Source organism: Sarcophilus harrisii, chromosome 1, assembly GCF_902635505.1.
Source record: "Sarcophilus harrisii chromosome 1, mSarHar1.11, whole genome shotgun sequence".
Taxonomy (NCBI): domain Eukaryota; kingdom Metazoa; phylum Chordata; class Mammalia; order Dasyuromorphia; family Dasyuridae; genus Sarcophilus; species Sarcophilus harrisii.
In genome coordinates, this window is record NC_045426.1 from 67,537,196 (window position 1) to 67,553,308 (window position 16,113).

The window sequence follows — 16,113 nt, forward strand, 5'->3', positions numbered from 1 at the left end:
CAAATACTAAATTGGAAATTTAAAATTAAAAAGGAGAAATTAAAAATATTGAAAGTAAAAAACTATTGAACTAATTAATAAACTAAGAGTTGGTTCTATGAAAAGCCAATAAAATAGATGTTTGATAAATCTGATTAGAAAAAGGAGAGGAAATGAAAAATAGTCTTAAAAATGAAAAGGAGAACTTCCAGCAATGAAGAGGAAATTGAGAAATAATAAGAGTTTTTTTGCTCAACTTTATACCAAAAATTTGATAACCTAAGGAAATGGATGACTACCCCAAAAAATACAGATTCCCAGACAAAGAGGAGGAAGTAATTTTTTGAATAGTCCCATTTAGAAAAAGAAAAGAACAGGAATTAAACAACTCCCGTAGAAAAACCCCAGGACCAGATGGATTTAATTGAACCCATCAAACATTTAAAGAAAAAGGCCCCAACACTATATAAATTATTTGATAAAATAGGGAATGAAGAAGTCCTACCAAATTCTTCATGACTCAGACATTTACTGATACCAAACTAGGTAGTTGAAAAACAGAAAGAAAATTATGATCAATTTCCCCAAGAATATTAATGCTAAAATCTTAATAAGAATTAGCAAAAAGACTACAGAAAATCATCCCGGGATAATAAAGATGACGAGGTTTTAACCAAAGCAGGGCTGGCAATATTAAAAACTATCAAAATAATTGGCCAATTAATAATCAAATTAAAAAAACCTTATATCATCTCAATAGATGAGAAAAAGAGAAAAACCAACATCCATTCCTTTAAAACACTTGGAGATAGGAATAAATGGACTTTTTAAATAACAAAGCATCTATTTAAACCATCGTAAGCATCATATGTTGAGAAAACGCAAACCATTCCCAATAAGATCTGAGTGACACAAGGTTGCCCCTTACTGTTACAATTTTATTGTATTAGAAATACAGCTTTGGCAATAAGAGCTGAGAAAGAGATTAAAGGAAAAGAATGGAAAAGGAAACCAAATTATCACCTTTTCCAAGATATGATGATATACTTAGAGAACCCCAGAGATTCTACTAAAAAGTTTTAGAAATAATCCCAACTTTAAAAGTTGTGGTTATAAAATAAACCCACATAAATCATCAGCATTCTGATATATCACTAAAAACCAAAAGTCAGATTACAAAGAGAAATCTTTAAAGTAACTACTGATAATATAAAATATTTAGGAATCTATCTGCCAAGGGAAAATCAGAAACTTTATGAGCAAAATTACATACCACTTTTCACACTAATTAAGTCTGATCTAACCAGTTGGAAAAATATTAAATGCTCTTGGATAGGGCGAGCAAATATAATAAAGATGACAAGATTACCTAAACTAATCTATTTATTTAGCACTCTACCAATCAGACTCCCAAAAAACTATTTTAATGACCTAGAAAAATAACAACAAAATTCATATGGAAAAACAAAAGGTCAAGAATTTCAAGGGAATTAATGAAAAAAAAATCAAATGAAGGTGGCTTAGCTGTACCAGATCTAAAACTATATTATAGAGCAGCAGTTACCAAAACCATTGGGAATTGGCTAAGGAATAGATTATTTGATCAGTGGAATAGGTTAGGTTCAAGGGACAAAACAGTCAACAACTATAGCAACCTAGTCTTTGACAAACCCAAAGACCCCAGCTTTTGGGATAAGAACTTATTGTTTGACAAAAATTGCTGGAAAAATTGGAAACTAATATGGCAGAAACTAGGCATTGATCTACACTTAACACCATACACCAAGATAAGGTCAAAATGGGTTCATGACCTAGGCATAAAGAATGAGATTATAAATAAATTAGAGGAACGCAGGATAGTTTACCTCTCAGACATGTGGAAGGGGAAGGAATTTATGTCCAAAGAAGAACTAGAGATCATTACTGATCACAAAACAGAAAATTTCAACTATACCAAACTGAAAAGTTTTTGTACAAACAAAACTAATTCAGACAAGATTAGAAGGGAAGCAATAAACTGGGAAAATATTTTTACAGTCAAAGGTTCTGATAAAGGCCTCATTTCCAAAATATATAGAGAATTAACTCTAATTTATAAAAAAAAATCAAGTCATTCTCCTATTGAAAAATGGTCAAAGGATATGAACAGACAATTCTCAGATGAAGAAATTGAAACTATTTCTAGTCATATGAAAAGATGCTCCAAGTCATTATTAATCAGAGAAATGCAAATTAAGACAACTCTTAGATACCACTACACACCTGTCAGTTTGGCTAAGATGACAGGAAAAAATAATGATGATTGTTGGAAGGGATGCGGGAAAACTGGGATATTGATGCATTGTTGGTGGAGTTGTGAACAAATCCAACCTTTCTGGAGAGCAGTTTGGAACTATGCTCAAAAAGTTATCAAACTGTGCATACCCTTTGATCCAGCAGTGTTACTACTGGGCTTATATCCCAAAGAGATACTAAAGAAGGAAAGGGACCTGTATGTGCATGAATGTTTATGGCAGCCCTCTTTAGGTGGCTAGAAACTGGAAACTGAGTGGATGCCCATCAGTTGGAGAATGGCTGAATAAATTGTGGTATATGAATATTATGGAATATTATTGTTCTGTAAGAAATGACCAACAGGATGATTTCAGAAATGCCTGGCGAGACTTACACGAACTGATGCTGAGTGAAATGAGCAGGACCAGGAGATCATTATATACTTCAGCAACAATACTATATAATGACTAGTTCTGATGGACCTTACCATCCTCAGCAAGGAGAGCAACCAAATCATTTCCAATGGAGCAGTAATGAACTGAACCAGCTATGCCCAGAGAAAGAACTCTGGGAGATGACTAAAATCCATTACATTGAATTCCCAATCCCTATATTTTTGCCTACTTGCATTTTTGATTTCCTTCACAAGCTAATTGTACAATATTTCAGAGTCTGATTCTTTTTGTACAGCAAAATAAAAAAAAGAAAATTCCAGTGTACTGCTTACTTTCTAATCTTGTCTGCATTGATTTTGTTTGTAGAAAACCTTTTTTAATTTACTATAATGAAATTTATCCATTTTGTGTTCAGTAATGATACCCAGGTCTTCTTTGAAGAAAAAAAAAATTCTTTCTTTTCCACAGATCTGAAAGATAAACTACTCTATATTCTTCTAATTTACTTATAATATCACTCTTTATGTCTAAATCATGAACCCATTTGAACTTTATCTTGGTATATGGATTTAGGTGTGGGTCAATGCCTAATTTCTGCCATATCAGTTACCAATTTTCCCAGCAGTTTTTGTCAAACAGTGCGTTCTTATCCCAAAAGCTGGTGTCTTTGGGTTTTCAAACAATAGATTACTACAGTCTTTGACTATTTTGTCCTGTGAATCTAATTTTTTCCCTCTAATCAACTACTTTACTTCTTTTTTTTTTATAACATTTTATTGACAGAACCTATGCCAGAGTAATTTTTTACAACATTATCCTTACACTCACTTCTATTCTGATTTTTCCCATCCCTCCCTCCACCCCCTCCCCCATATGGCAAGCAGTCCTATACATGTTAAAAAGGTTACAGTATATCCTAGATACAATACATGTGTACAGAACTGAAAAGTTCTCTTGTTGCATAGGGAGAATTGGATTCAAAAAGTATAAATAACCCAGGAAGAAAAACAAAATGCAAGCAGTTTGCATTCATTTCCCAGTGTTCTTTCTTTGGGTGTAGCGGCTTTTGTTCATCCTTGATCAATTGAAACTAAGTTAGATATTCTCTTTGTCGAAGAAATCCACTTCCATCAGAATACATCCTCATACAATATCATTGTTGAGGTATATAATGATCTCCTAGTTCTGCTCATTTTACTTAGCATTAGTTCATGTAAGTCTCTCTAAGCCTCTCTGTATTCATCCTGTTGGTCATTTCTTATAGAATAATAATATTCCATAACATTTACATACCACAATTTACTCAACCATTCTCCAATTGATGGGTATCCATTCATTTTCCAGCTTCTAGCCACTACAAACAGGGCTGCCACAAACATTTTGGCACCTACAGGTCCCTTTCCCTTCTTTATTATCTCTTTGGGGTATAAACCCAGTAGAAACACTGCTGGATCAAAGGGTATGCACAGTTTGATAACTTTTTGAACATAGTTCCAAATTGCTCTCCAGAATAGCTGGATGTGTTCACGATTCCACCAACAATGTATCAGTGTCCCTGTTTTCCCACATCCCCTCCAACATTCTGCATTCCTGTCATTCTAGCCAATCAGACAGGTATGAACTACTTTACTTCTAAGCTAGTACAAATTGGTTTTGATGTCTACTGCTTTATAATATACTTTTAGAACTGGTAGCTGGATTACCTTCATGTGCATTTTTTTCATTAATTACTTTGAAATTTTTGAACTTTTGTTATTCCAGGTAAACTTTGTTATAATTTTTTTAGATTGGTAAAATAATTTCTTGGGAGTTTAATTGGTATGGTACTAAATAAGTAGTTTAATTTAGGTAGTATTATTATTTTTATTGCATTCACTTGGCATACCCATGAGTACTTGATTTTTTTTTCCAGTTGATTAGATCTGACTTTATATGGAACATATTTTGTATTTGTGTACATATAGTTCCTGACTTACCTTTCATAGATAGATGCCCAAATATTTTATACTATCAAAACTTATGTTAAATGGATTTCTCTTTGTATCTCTTGCTGCTGGACTTTGTTGACAACAAATAAAAATGCCAATAATTTATGTGGATTTATTTTCTATCCTGATAATTTGCTAAAGTTGTGAATTGTTTCTACAAGTATTTAGTTGATTACCTAGGGTTCTCTAAGTATACCATCATATAATCTGCAAAAAGTCATATTTTAGTTTCCTTATTATCTACTCTAATTCCTTTAATCTCTTTTTCTTCTCTTATTGACAAAGCTAACATTTCTAATTCAATAATTCAATACTGAATAGTAATGTTGAGAGTGGGCAACCTTATCTCTCCCTGAGCTTATTGGGAATGTTTCTAGTTTGTCCCAATTACATATATAGCTTGCTAATGATTTTAAATAAATACTGATCATTTTAAGGAAAATTCCATTTATTCTTATATGCTCTAGTGTTTTTAATAGAAATGGGTGTTGTATTTTATTAAATGTTTTTTTTCCTGAATCTATTGACATAATCATATGATTTTTGTTACTTTTATTATTGATATACTCAATTATACTATTAGTTTTCCTAATATTGAACCAGCTCCTGCATTCCTGATATAAATGCTACTGTGTCTTGGTGTATTATCATGGGAATAACTTCCTGTAATCTCTTTTCTATTATTTTATTTAAGATTTTTGCATCAATATTTATAAGGGAAATTGGTCTGTAATTTGTAATTTATAAAACAAGCCTATCTGGTTTTTGTATCAGCACCATATCTATGTCATAAAAGGAATTTGGTAGAAATCATTCATTTGCTATTTTTTTCAGTTTTCATAGTATTGGAATTAATTGTTATCTAAAAGTTTGGTAGAATTCACAGGGACAGCTAGGTGGAAGAGTGTATCATAGCACCAGTCCTGAAGTCAGGAGGACCTGAGTTCAAATGTGACCTCAGACAAATAACATTTTCTATCTGCATGACCCTAGGCAAGTCACTTAACTCCAATGTCCTCACTAAAAAAACAAAAACAAACAAACAAAAAACAATAAATATTCATTAGAGTTCACATCTAAATCCATATCACCCAAGAGATTTTTTTTTAAGGGAGTTGTTTACTAGCTTGATCTGTTTCTTTCTCTAAAATGGGGCTATTTGAGTAATTTATTTCCTTTTAAGTTAATCTGGGCAATCTATATCTTTGTAGGTATTCCTCGATTTCACTTAGATTATTGACATATTGGGCAAAATAACACTTATTATTGATCTAATTTCCTCTTCATGATGAATTTTTTTTTCAATTTTGAGACTAACAATTTGATTTTCTTTTTTTTTCCTTTTTCTAATCAAATTAACTAAAGTTTTATCTATTTAATTGCTTTTGTCATAAAACCCTTAATTTTATTTATTATTTCCATAGTTTTCTTACTTTTAATTTCATTAATCTCTTTTAATTTTCAGAATTTCAATGGTATTTATTTTGGAGTTTTTAATTTGTTCTTTTTCTAGCTCTTTTAGTTGTAAGCCCAATTCATTGATCTTCTCTTTCTCTATTTTGTGTAAGTAAGCATCCAAAAATACATAATTTTCCCAAATTACTGCTTTGGCTGCATCTCCCAAATTTGGTATATTGTTTCATTATTGTCATTTTCTTGAATGAAATTATTGATTGTGTCTATGATTTGTTGCATCACCCATTCATTCTTTAGGATTAGATTAGTTTTGAATTAATTTTGATCTACTTTCCCCTAGTCTTTTATGGCATTTAATTTTTATTACAACATGACCTGAAAAAAGTGCATTTATTATTTCTGCCGTTCTGCTTTTGGTTTTGAGGTTGCTATGCTCTAATCCATGGTCAATTTTTGTATAGGTTCCATAAATCCCAGAGAAAACAAAGTATATTCCTTTCTGTCTCCCACAAATGTTGTCCAAAGAACTATCATACCTAAGTTTTCTAAAATTCTCTTTACTCCTTAACTTAGTGCTTATTTATTTGTGCTTCGATTTATCTAATTCTGATAGAGCAACTCTAGGATTCCCCCACTAGTGTAGATTTGCTGTCTATTTTTTTCTTGGCACTCTCAACTTCTTCATTAGGAATTTACATGCTATACCACTTGGTGCATGCATGTTTAGTAATGATATTGCTTCATTATCTATGGCAACCTTCAGCAAGATAAAGTTTCCTTCCTTATCTCTTTTAATTAAATGTATTTTTGCTTTTGCTTGATCTCAGATCAGGATCATTACCCCTGCTTTTTTTTTAAATTTTGTGTGAAGCATAATAGATTCTGTTTTAGCCTTTTACCTTTACTTTGTAGGTATCAATTTGTTTTTTGTAAAAAAAAACATATTGTAAAATTCTGGCTTTGAATATAGTCTGCTATCTGCTTCCATTTTATGGGAAAGTTCACCCCATTCTACATTCACAGTTAAAATGACTGATTCTATATTTCCCACCATTTTATTTATCTCAAGTTGAGCTTTTTTCTTTCCTTTCACCTTTTCTCTTTTCCCCAGTATTTTTCTTCTAACCACTACCTCCCTCAAACAGCCCTCCTCCTTTACAACCTCTCCTGCTTTCCTTTTGCTTTTCCCTACTACTTCTCTTTTCCTTTTTGGGGGGCCTCCCCCTTTTCTTTTCCCTTTCCCCTCCCACTTCCCTACAAGGTGAGAGAAGTGTCTCTGTGAAACCAAATATGTCTGATAGTCTCTCTTTGAGCTAAATCTGATGAGAGTAACATTCACACAATATTCATCCTCCTCCCTTCTTTTTCTAAATTATAAAAGGTCTTTTTTGCCTCTTCATGAGATGTAATTTCCCTTATTTTACCTCCCTTTTCCTCTTTTCCCAATACAATTCCCTTTCTGCTTCTAAGTTTTTTTTTTCCTTATTATCATAATAAAATCAAATTATACCCGCTCACTTTAAGTATACCCATACCAGAGATATAGCTGTCAAGAGTTTTTTTTTTTTGTTTGTTTGTTTTTTTCCTTTTTTAACCTGTTTATACTTCTCTCGAGTTCTGTATTTGGAGATCAAATTTTAGATCAGCTCTTATCTTTTTATCACAAATAAATAAAATTCACCTGTATCATAGAATGCCCATCTTCTTTCCTGAAACAACGCTCATTTTAGCTGGATAGTCAATTCTTAGCTGCAATTCAAGTTCCTTTCCCTTTTGGAATATCAGATTCCAGGCTCTTTGATCTTTTAAAGTGGAAGCTGCTAGGTCCTGGGTAATCCTGCTTGTGACTCATCAGTATTTGAATTGTTTCTTTCTGTCTGCTTGCAATATTTTCTCCTTAATCTGATAATTTTGGAATTTAGTGACAATATTCTTTGAAGCTTTCATTTTGGAGTTTCTTTCAGAAAGTGATGGGTAGATTCTTTCAAAGGCTCTTTTGCCCTCTGGTTCTAGAATATCAGAACAGTTTTCCTTGATGATTTCTTGAAAGATGTTATCTAAGCTCTTTTTATTTATCATGGTTTTCAGTTATTCAAATCAGTTTTACATTGTCTCTATTGGATCTGTTTTCCAGTTAGTTGTTGTTTTTGTTGTTTTCTTTTTTTTCCCCAATGAGGCATTTTATATTTTTTTTCTGTTTTTCTAATTTTTTTTCAATTTGTTTGATTGTTTATTGATGTCCCATTGAGTCATTTGCTTACATTTCTCCAATTCTATTTTTATTGAAATATTTTCTTCATTTAGCTTTCTTACTTCCTTTTTGCATTTGGCCAATTTAACTTTTAAAGGAGTAGTTTTGTTCATTGGATATTTTTCACTTCATCAATTCTATTTTTCAAGGAATTGTCTTTTTTTTTTTCACCAAATACACTTTTTATTGAGTTGTTTTATTCAGACAATTTCTGTTTCCTTTTCCACATTCTCCTCCAAAGCTCTCATTTCCTTTACTTATTTTAATTTGATCTCTCTTTTAAGATCCTTTTTGAATTCTTCCAGGAGCACCTTTTGAGATGGAGACCAGCTCATATTCTCCTTTGAGGCATCATCTGGAGGTGTTTTGTTCTCAGTGTCCTCAGGTTCTGAGTTCTGTTTCTTCCCTGTATCTATAATAGCTATTAGTTGTTTGAGCTCTTTTTGCTTTTTTTTGTTCATTTTTAGGTTGAGGTTTGCCCCTGTGACATAGCAGAAATTGTTTCAGCTTACTCTATTAGGTGACAGAGGTTTTATGCTCCTCTCAGACTGGTGGTGCTGCAGGGACCCTTCTTGAGTTGCATGGGCCTGGTCAAGTCCCATCTGTTATATAAGGTTCTTTGCTTTACTTTTTGTCCTTCATATCTTCAGGATATCTTCTACTGGAAAATTGTTATACTCCAAATATTTGTGGGTTCTGATACTCCTAAATATGTTCAGAAATTTGATCTGTTTTTGATTCTGAGGGAATTGAGCAAGACTTCAGGCAAAGTCCTGTCTACTCTCCACCATCTTCAAGAGTTGTTTTATTTTTTCAATATTTTACTTCTTTTTTTTTTTAAACTGATGATTCTCTTTTCCCCCCATAATTCCCCTACATAGCTCTAATTTTATTTTTTATATTTTCTTCTACCTTACTTTATTTTTAAAATCCTTTGTGACCTCTTCCAAGAGGAGTTTTGGAGCTTAAAAACAATTTATATTCCCCTTTCAAACTTCCCATATAGGCATTTAGACATTGATATCTTCTTTTGAATTTTGCAATTATAGTTTTCTATCATCAGATCTTTTTTTTTCCCTCTTTCATTTTTTAAAGTTGGAGATATTATCCTAAACTTCTTGTGCTGGAGGTCAGGGATTTAATTCTTGAGTTTTCTCTGCAAGATCTCAGGTGCTTACCCACTGTGGTGGAGTGGTCTGGCCTAGTCATTCCTGTTATACCATGATTCCAGGACTAGCAATTTGTTTTCAAGCTGGGGTTAGAGGTCTCACAGTTGACCTGTTCTGCAACTAGCCTTTTTTGAACAGGGAATGAGTGTACTTGATGGACTTATCTGTGGTTAAGAACATCTTAGCTTGCCAGTTCATATTCTGTACTACACTATACTCTGCTTTTAATCCAAAAGACATAACTTTTCTGAAATCCTTCTAAGTTACCTTAAACTAGAAAAGTGTTTCCCTTTTTTGTAGTTTCTGTCACTCCAGAAATTACTCAGAGCCTTGATTTATGGGGGCAGTATTCCCTGACTTCCCATGAGTATTTCTAGGAATGAGTACTTCATTGCCTTCTGATGATACCCATTGGAATGATGTCATTTTAGTCTATGGGTTCCACTTTTACTATTAAAATTTTTCAATGTCCCATATGATCTTCAATTCTTTAACTGTTCAATTAATATCCTTCCCACATTTAATATTCCATTTTCTTATCTATCATTATTTCTGTTTCTCCAATTTCTCAAAAAAATATGTATTTGGCTCTGCTCAGATGAGGAAACTCAGGTCTAAACAGATTAAATTACATCATTGGGCAGAATGGGGTTCAAATACAGAATAGGTATTCAAACATAGTCCTTTTCTTATACTCCAAATCCAGTACTTTTTTTCCCCTCCTTCACCAGTGAACGAGATGAGGTGAGATCTTTCAAGACAGTTGTGAAAATTGAGTAAGGCTTCATCTATTTCAGAGTTGGAGTAGGCCTGAAGGACTTTAAACAACAAGTCAAGGGCATACTTAATCCCCTCCCTGCTATCCCCTAAGAGCATACTTAAGTCCCCTTGTTATGGGCAACTATGGACTTATTGGTCAAGTTCAATTTCTTGGGTAGTTCCTTCCTTTAGAATGTAAGATCCTCAGCCAATAAGGATGAGGGTCAGTGGTGGGAGGGGGTATTTGCCTTAGGGATAAAAAGTGTTGACCCTGCCCCCTACCCCGCCTCCTCCCTTCCATTGTCTGCTACATGGGTGGGACGCCGGATTCTCGAGAACATATAATAAACTTCCTTTGCTTCTAGATATTTCTCCAGCTTTTTAAATTAAATGCTATCTGAACCACACACCAGTGCTTCATATTTGAGTACATACTTTCCAACTTGTACAGAAAATCCCTCTTTCTCTTCAAAAATAACTAAGCTTTTGAAATATTAAAGATCAAAAGCTTTCATTTTAATTGAGAAAATACAGGCCTTATAGTTTTGGATGAATTCTTAATTATATAATGGGGTGGAGTGGGGAAGACTATGCACCCCAGGGAGAAAAAAATGCATGAAATTATACACCTAAGTAAGACTGAGACCAGTTGGGTCAGCAAGCTTAAACAAAGACACATGGAATTTACTGAAAAGTAATTACAACATATGAGAAACAGTAATGACATCCACTAAATGAGTGCTCTTGGCAATCATACCTTCTGAAATATATCTCTGATTATTTCATTAATCTTATACTGAAAGTAGAGTTAGACAAAACTTGTGAAGTATTAAGAATTTCCCCTTAGCTATTGCTCTAATCCACACCTTCCAAAAAAAAAAAAAAAAAAAAAAAAAAAAAACACTCCTGTCATATTTATATTGCTCTATCAATCTGAAGGGATGATGATGCCCATGCCTTAGATTCCCTTCTTAGGTACATGTCCCACCCTATCCCCATGTCCTACTGTAAATTGAAGAATTCTAGTTATGTCCTGCTTTTATATAATTCATTAAATAATGAATTAGTAAAAGAATTCAGATGAAGACACTACAAAGCTGATGGCTCATTTTGTCATTTATTAGTGAAATACAAATGGTTGCTGGAGTTATCCAGATAAAACCAATGACATTTTCCTTGCTATGTTTTACAGCAAAATGGGAATATTACTGAAACACTGTAATATTATGTTTGCTTTCTAATACATCTTCTTTATTAAGAAATGATATGTAAATTAAAAAAAAAAAAAAACAGAGACCGTTTTTATTCACAGTAAACTAAACATCGAATTTCATGTAACTGAAAAATCAGGCCCAGAGATTGGAACGTGATTTGAGTGATTAATACACTGAATGAAGTGGAGAATTATAGGCAATTTGAAGAAAATAAATAAGAAAAAAGTTGATTTTGAGATGATTTATTCTAATCATTTTATTTTTCAGCGAAGCATTTTAAAGTCATTGTGATACAGAGGATTCAGTGCTAGATTAGGAAACCAAGAAGAACTGAAATTAGAAATCACCTTTGGCACTTAACTTTCTATATAAGCCTAAACAAATCACTTTAGCTCTTCATGCGTGTGTGCATGTGTGTGTGTCTGTGTGTGTGTGTAAGAGACAGACATAAAGACAGATACACACAGAGAAGATAAATGTCTATTTAGATATGATCTTATATATCCTTTTGTATGCTCACAACATAATCATATTTGGTTCATTTAAATGTGATATGCAAGATATTTGTTAAAGTACAAAGTTCACTACACCAAAAATCTGAGATCCACAATTTTTAGCTATATGAATTTGGGCAATTAGCAACTGCTCTCAGATTTGATTGTTTCATCTGTAAAATTAAGGAAATTTTTCCTTTCCTGTTCTTGAAACACCTTGAAACTGATATGATTCTATTATAATCATTTAAAAATAGTGCTTTAAATATAAAACACACTGATAAAATCTAATGTAAATATGTCAATGTGTAATCATAACAATTACAAACTATAAACTTCTTTTTTCATAGATCCATATTTTATTAAATAATTTTTGAGGAAATATATTTAACCCAGAAAATATGAATACAGATTTTTAAATGAATCAAGATAAACAAAAAAGTTGTAATTCCCTCACCATTAAGAAACAGTGAATAGTAATGTTATGCTAAATCTTTCTTCCCATTTTTTTAAAATGTTAAAATAACAGCTAGTGATTACATTGTTTTTGCTGATTCTGCAGTGACGGATCAACTGTTTTATTGGCTGAATATTTTCTTAAGTGTCATACGATTGCAGCACATTAGTGTATTCTCATAGCTTTTTTTTTTCATGTCCTTTTGTCCTCCTATGAATCCTTTGCCAGAAATCCTGTCCACAATCTTGATCTTTTTTTTTTTTCTACATCTCTTGACATCAAGAGGCAATATTCTGTAATTCATAATATTGTGTATTTGATATTGCAAAGTTTTTATATTCTGCCTCTGACATTTACTAGTTGTTGAATATTAAAGTTACTTAAATATTCTCAATCCCAATTTCCTTCCCCATAAAATGACAATAATAATATTTATAGAACTTTGTAATGAGGAAAATGTATCTATCAATGAGCATTTTCTAAAAGTCTATTACTTGAATATTTTGAAATTATGGGAAACACCTCTATTGGGCTCACACTTTGGAGTTAGATGTGATTTAAAATTTACAAACTAATTTGATACAGATCATCTCACCTGAGTCTCACAAAAACTCTTTTAGGGTAGACAGGAAGTTATTATTTACCTTATTTTACACAGAGGAAAACTAAATCTTGACAGGATTAGCAATTGTTTTCTTTTTTTTTAAATTTTAATAGCTTTTTATTTACAAGTTATATGCATGGGTAATTTTATAGCATTGACAATTGCCAAACCTTTTGTTCCATTTTTTCCTCTCCTTCCCTCCACCCCCTCCCCTAGATGGCAGGATGACCAATACATGTTAAAAATATTAGAGTATAAATTAAACACAAAATAAGTATACATGTCCAAACTGTTATTTTGCTGTACAAAAAGAATCCTTTGAAGGAAATAAAAAATGCATGCAGGCAAAAATATAGGGATTGGGAATTCGATGTAATGATTCTTAGTCATCTCCCAGAGTGCTTTTGCTGGATGTAGCTGGTTCAGTTCATTACTGTCCCATTAGAACTGATTTGATTCATCTCATTGATGAAGATGGCTAGGTCCATCAAAATTGATCATCATATAGTATTGTTGTTGAAGTATATAATGATCTCCTGGTCCTGCTCATTTCACTCAGCATCAGTTCATGTAAGTCTCGCCAGGCCTTTCTGAAATCATTCTGTTGGTTGTTTCTTACCAAACAATAATATTCCATATTATTCACATACCACAATTTATTCAGTGATTCTCCAATTGATGAGCATCTACTTAGTTTCCAGTTTCTGGCCACTACAAAGAGGGCTGTCACAAACATTCTTGCACATACAGGTCTCTTTCCCTTCTTTAAGATCTCTTTGGGATATAAGCCCAGTAGTAACACTGATTAGCATTTTTTTTCAAGTACATCACTAGCAAGTAACACATTCTAATCTTCAAGTCCTATTTTAAAATTTATCATTCTATATCCTTTCCACTAAACTGACTTGTCTCTCTAATAGAAAAAAAAACAGCTTATTTTTCAGGTATACAAAAATTATAATTGTTTATTTTGGATGCCAAAATTGTTCCTTATGTGTTCATCTTTATTGCTACAATTCATTCTATTTATTAATTTTTTCATATTTTCCCACTCTGTTAAAAGTATGAATTCTTGTAAAACAGGGAAATGCTATAGAAGAAAATATGGTTGATCATTTGTAGGTATTGTGAACATTGATTTTGTAATGATTATGTTACTGTATTAAATATGTCAGAGCTTCCTCTTCTCCACATGGCTACTAAATAGTGAAGTAGCACAGCAGCTAGTCAATGAAGAGGATTTCTATAGCCCTGAGCTGTTCAACAAATCAGTAAAGTTAAGTTTTACCTGAACTTTGAGATGTCTGCAATTGATGCAATTTGTCCGAACTAGCTAAGACAAAAGAGAAAATATTCTGTTTTCTTATTTGTTAGGTTTACAGATATCTTTTTTTCTAGAGGAAAGAAGTCAGAATATAGTAAATGAAATCATTTGAAGAGATGGAAAAGACTTTTTACAGTAGAGGGAAAGAAGGAAAAGAATGAGCATTGTTTGAACTTTATTGTAACCAGATGTGGCTGACAGAGAAAAAACCATACATACTCAATTTAGTATACACATATATATAGTATAGCATGTGTGGGGGACTTCTTTTTCTGTCAATTGTTATTTGAAACCACTCTCCATCTCAAGACACATGGGGAAAAAAATCAAGAAAGGTCAGTTTCTAAAAAGGATGTTCAGTTTTTTTCCTTTGGTTTATTCTACTCTTCAAGGAGTTGTTTTCTTCAGACTTTTTTTTTTCCTTTTCTTTTCCAAACTATTTACTGTGTCATACATACCTCTCATTTTTCTCATTTTTCCTTTTATCTCTCTTATTTGAATTTGAAGTTTTCTGTGGAATTCTGAGTCTAGACTTTGAGGACAAGGTCTCCTTCTGTTTGCAGGTGGTAGCTTTGCCTACTCTATTCAGGAAAATTCTGGTTTCCCAGAGTTTGCCTTCCGAGTTGCGACTGGAAGCTGCACCCCTGATTTACTCCTCTCCTGAGCCAGAATTGAGGATTTTAGTTGCTGATTTGCTGTGATTAAGACTCTCTCACACACTTTCCCAGAATCTATATGAGTAAAGAGAACAAGAAAAATTGGGAACAATATACAATGGAGGGCAGAAACACTAGGAAAAAAGGTAAGTGAAGGGAGAGAAAAATTCATAGAAGACAAAATGGTGAGTGGAGTGGATAAAAAAAAAAAAACACTACTAAGAGAAGGGGACAGGGTTTATAGGAGATAAGGTAGTGGGTAGGATAGACAAAAACATTACTAATAAGAAAAGGAGGAGGTGTGATAGGAGATAAGGTAGTGGGTAGAGTTGTTAAAAAAAAATACACCTGACTGAGGACAAAGTGAAAAGAGAGAACAAAAGTATATAGAGAGAGAACAAAAGTATATATAGTGGAGAAAATAAGTTGGAGATGGATACAGATCTGTAATCATAACTGGTAATGTGTATGGAATATATGTTGTTTACAAGAAACACATTTGACCCAGAGAGACACATACAGAGTAAAGGTAAAATGCTGGAACAGAATTTATGTTTCAGCAGAAGCAAAAACAAAACAAAACAAAACAAAAAAAACAAAAACAAAAACAAAAAACAAAGTAGCAATTCTAATCTCAGATAAAGCAAAGGTAAAATTAGAACTTATTAAAAGAGATAAGGAGGGAAAGTACAAGGTTACAGTGAATAATGTAGTAGTTATGGCAGTAAATGTGTATGCACCAACTAGTAAAGCAGGAAAATTCTTAGAGAATACTTTAAGCCAGTTAAAGGAAGAAATATTCAGCAAAACTATTCTAGTGGTGGACCTCAACCTTATACTCTCAGAATCAGAGTATAATTATTTATTTTGGATGCCAAAATTGTTCCTTATGTGTTCATCTTCATTCCTACAATTCATTCTATTCATTGATTTTTCATATTTTCCCTCTCTGTTAAAAATAAATATTAAAAAAAAAAAACCTAGGGAATTTAATAGAACTGGTTCAAGATCAGGAAAACTATTACCATAATCTACCATATCAATACCAAACCAAAATAAATCACATAATAATCTCAATAGATGCAGACCAGGCTTTTGACAAATTACATTAAACAAGATGTACTTTCCCTCCT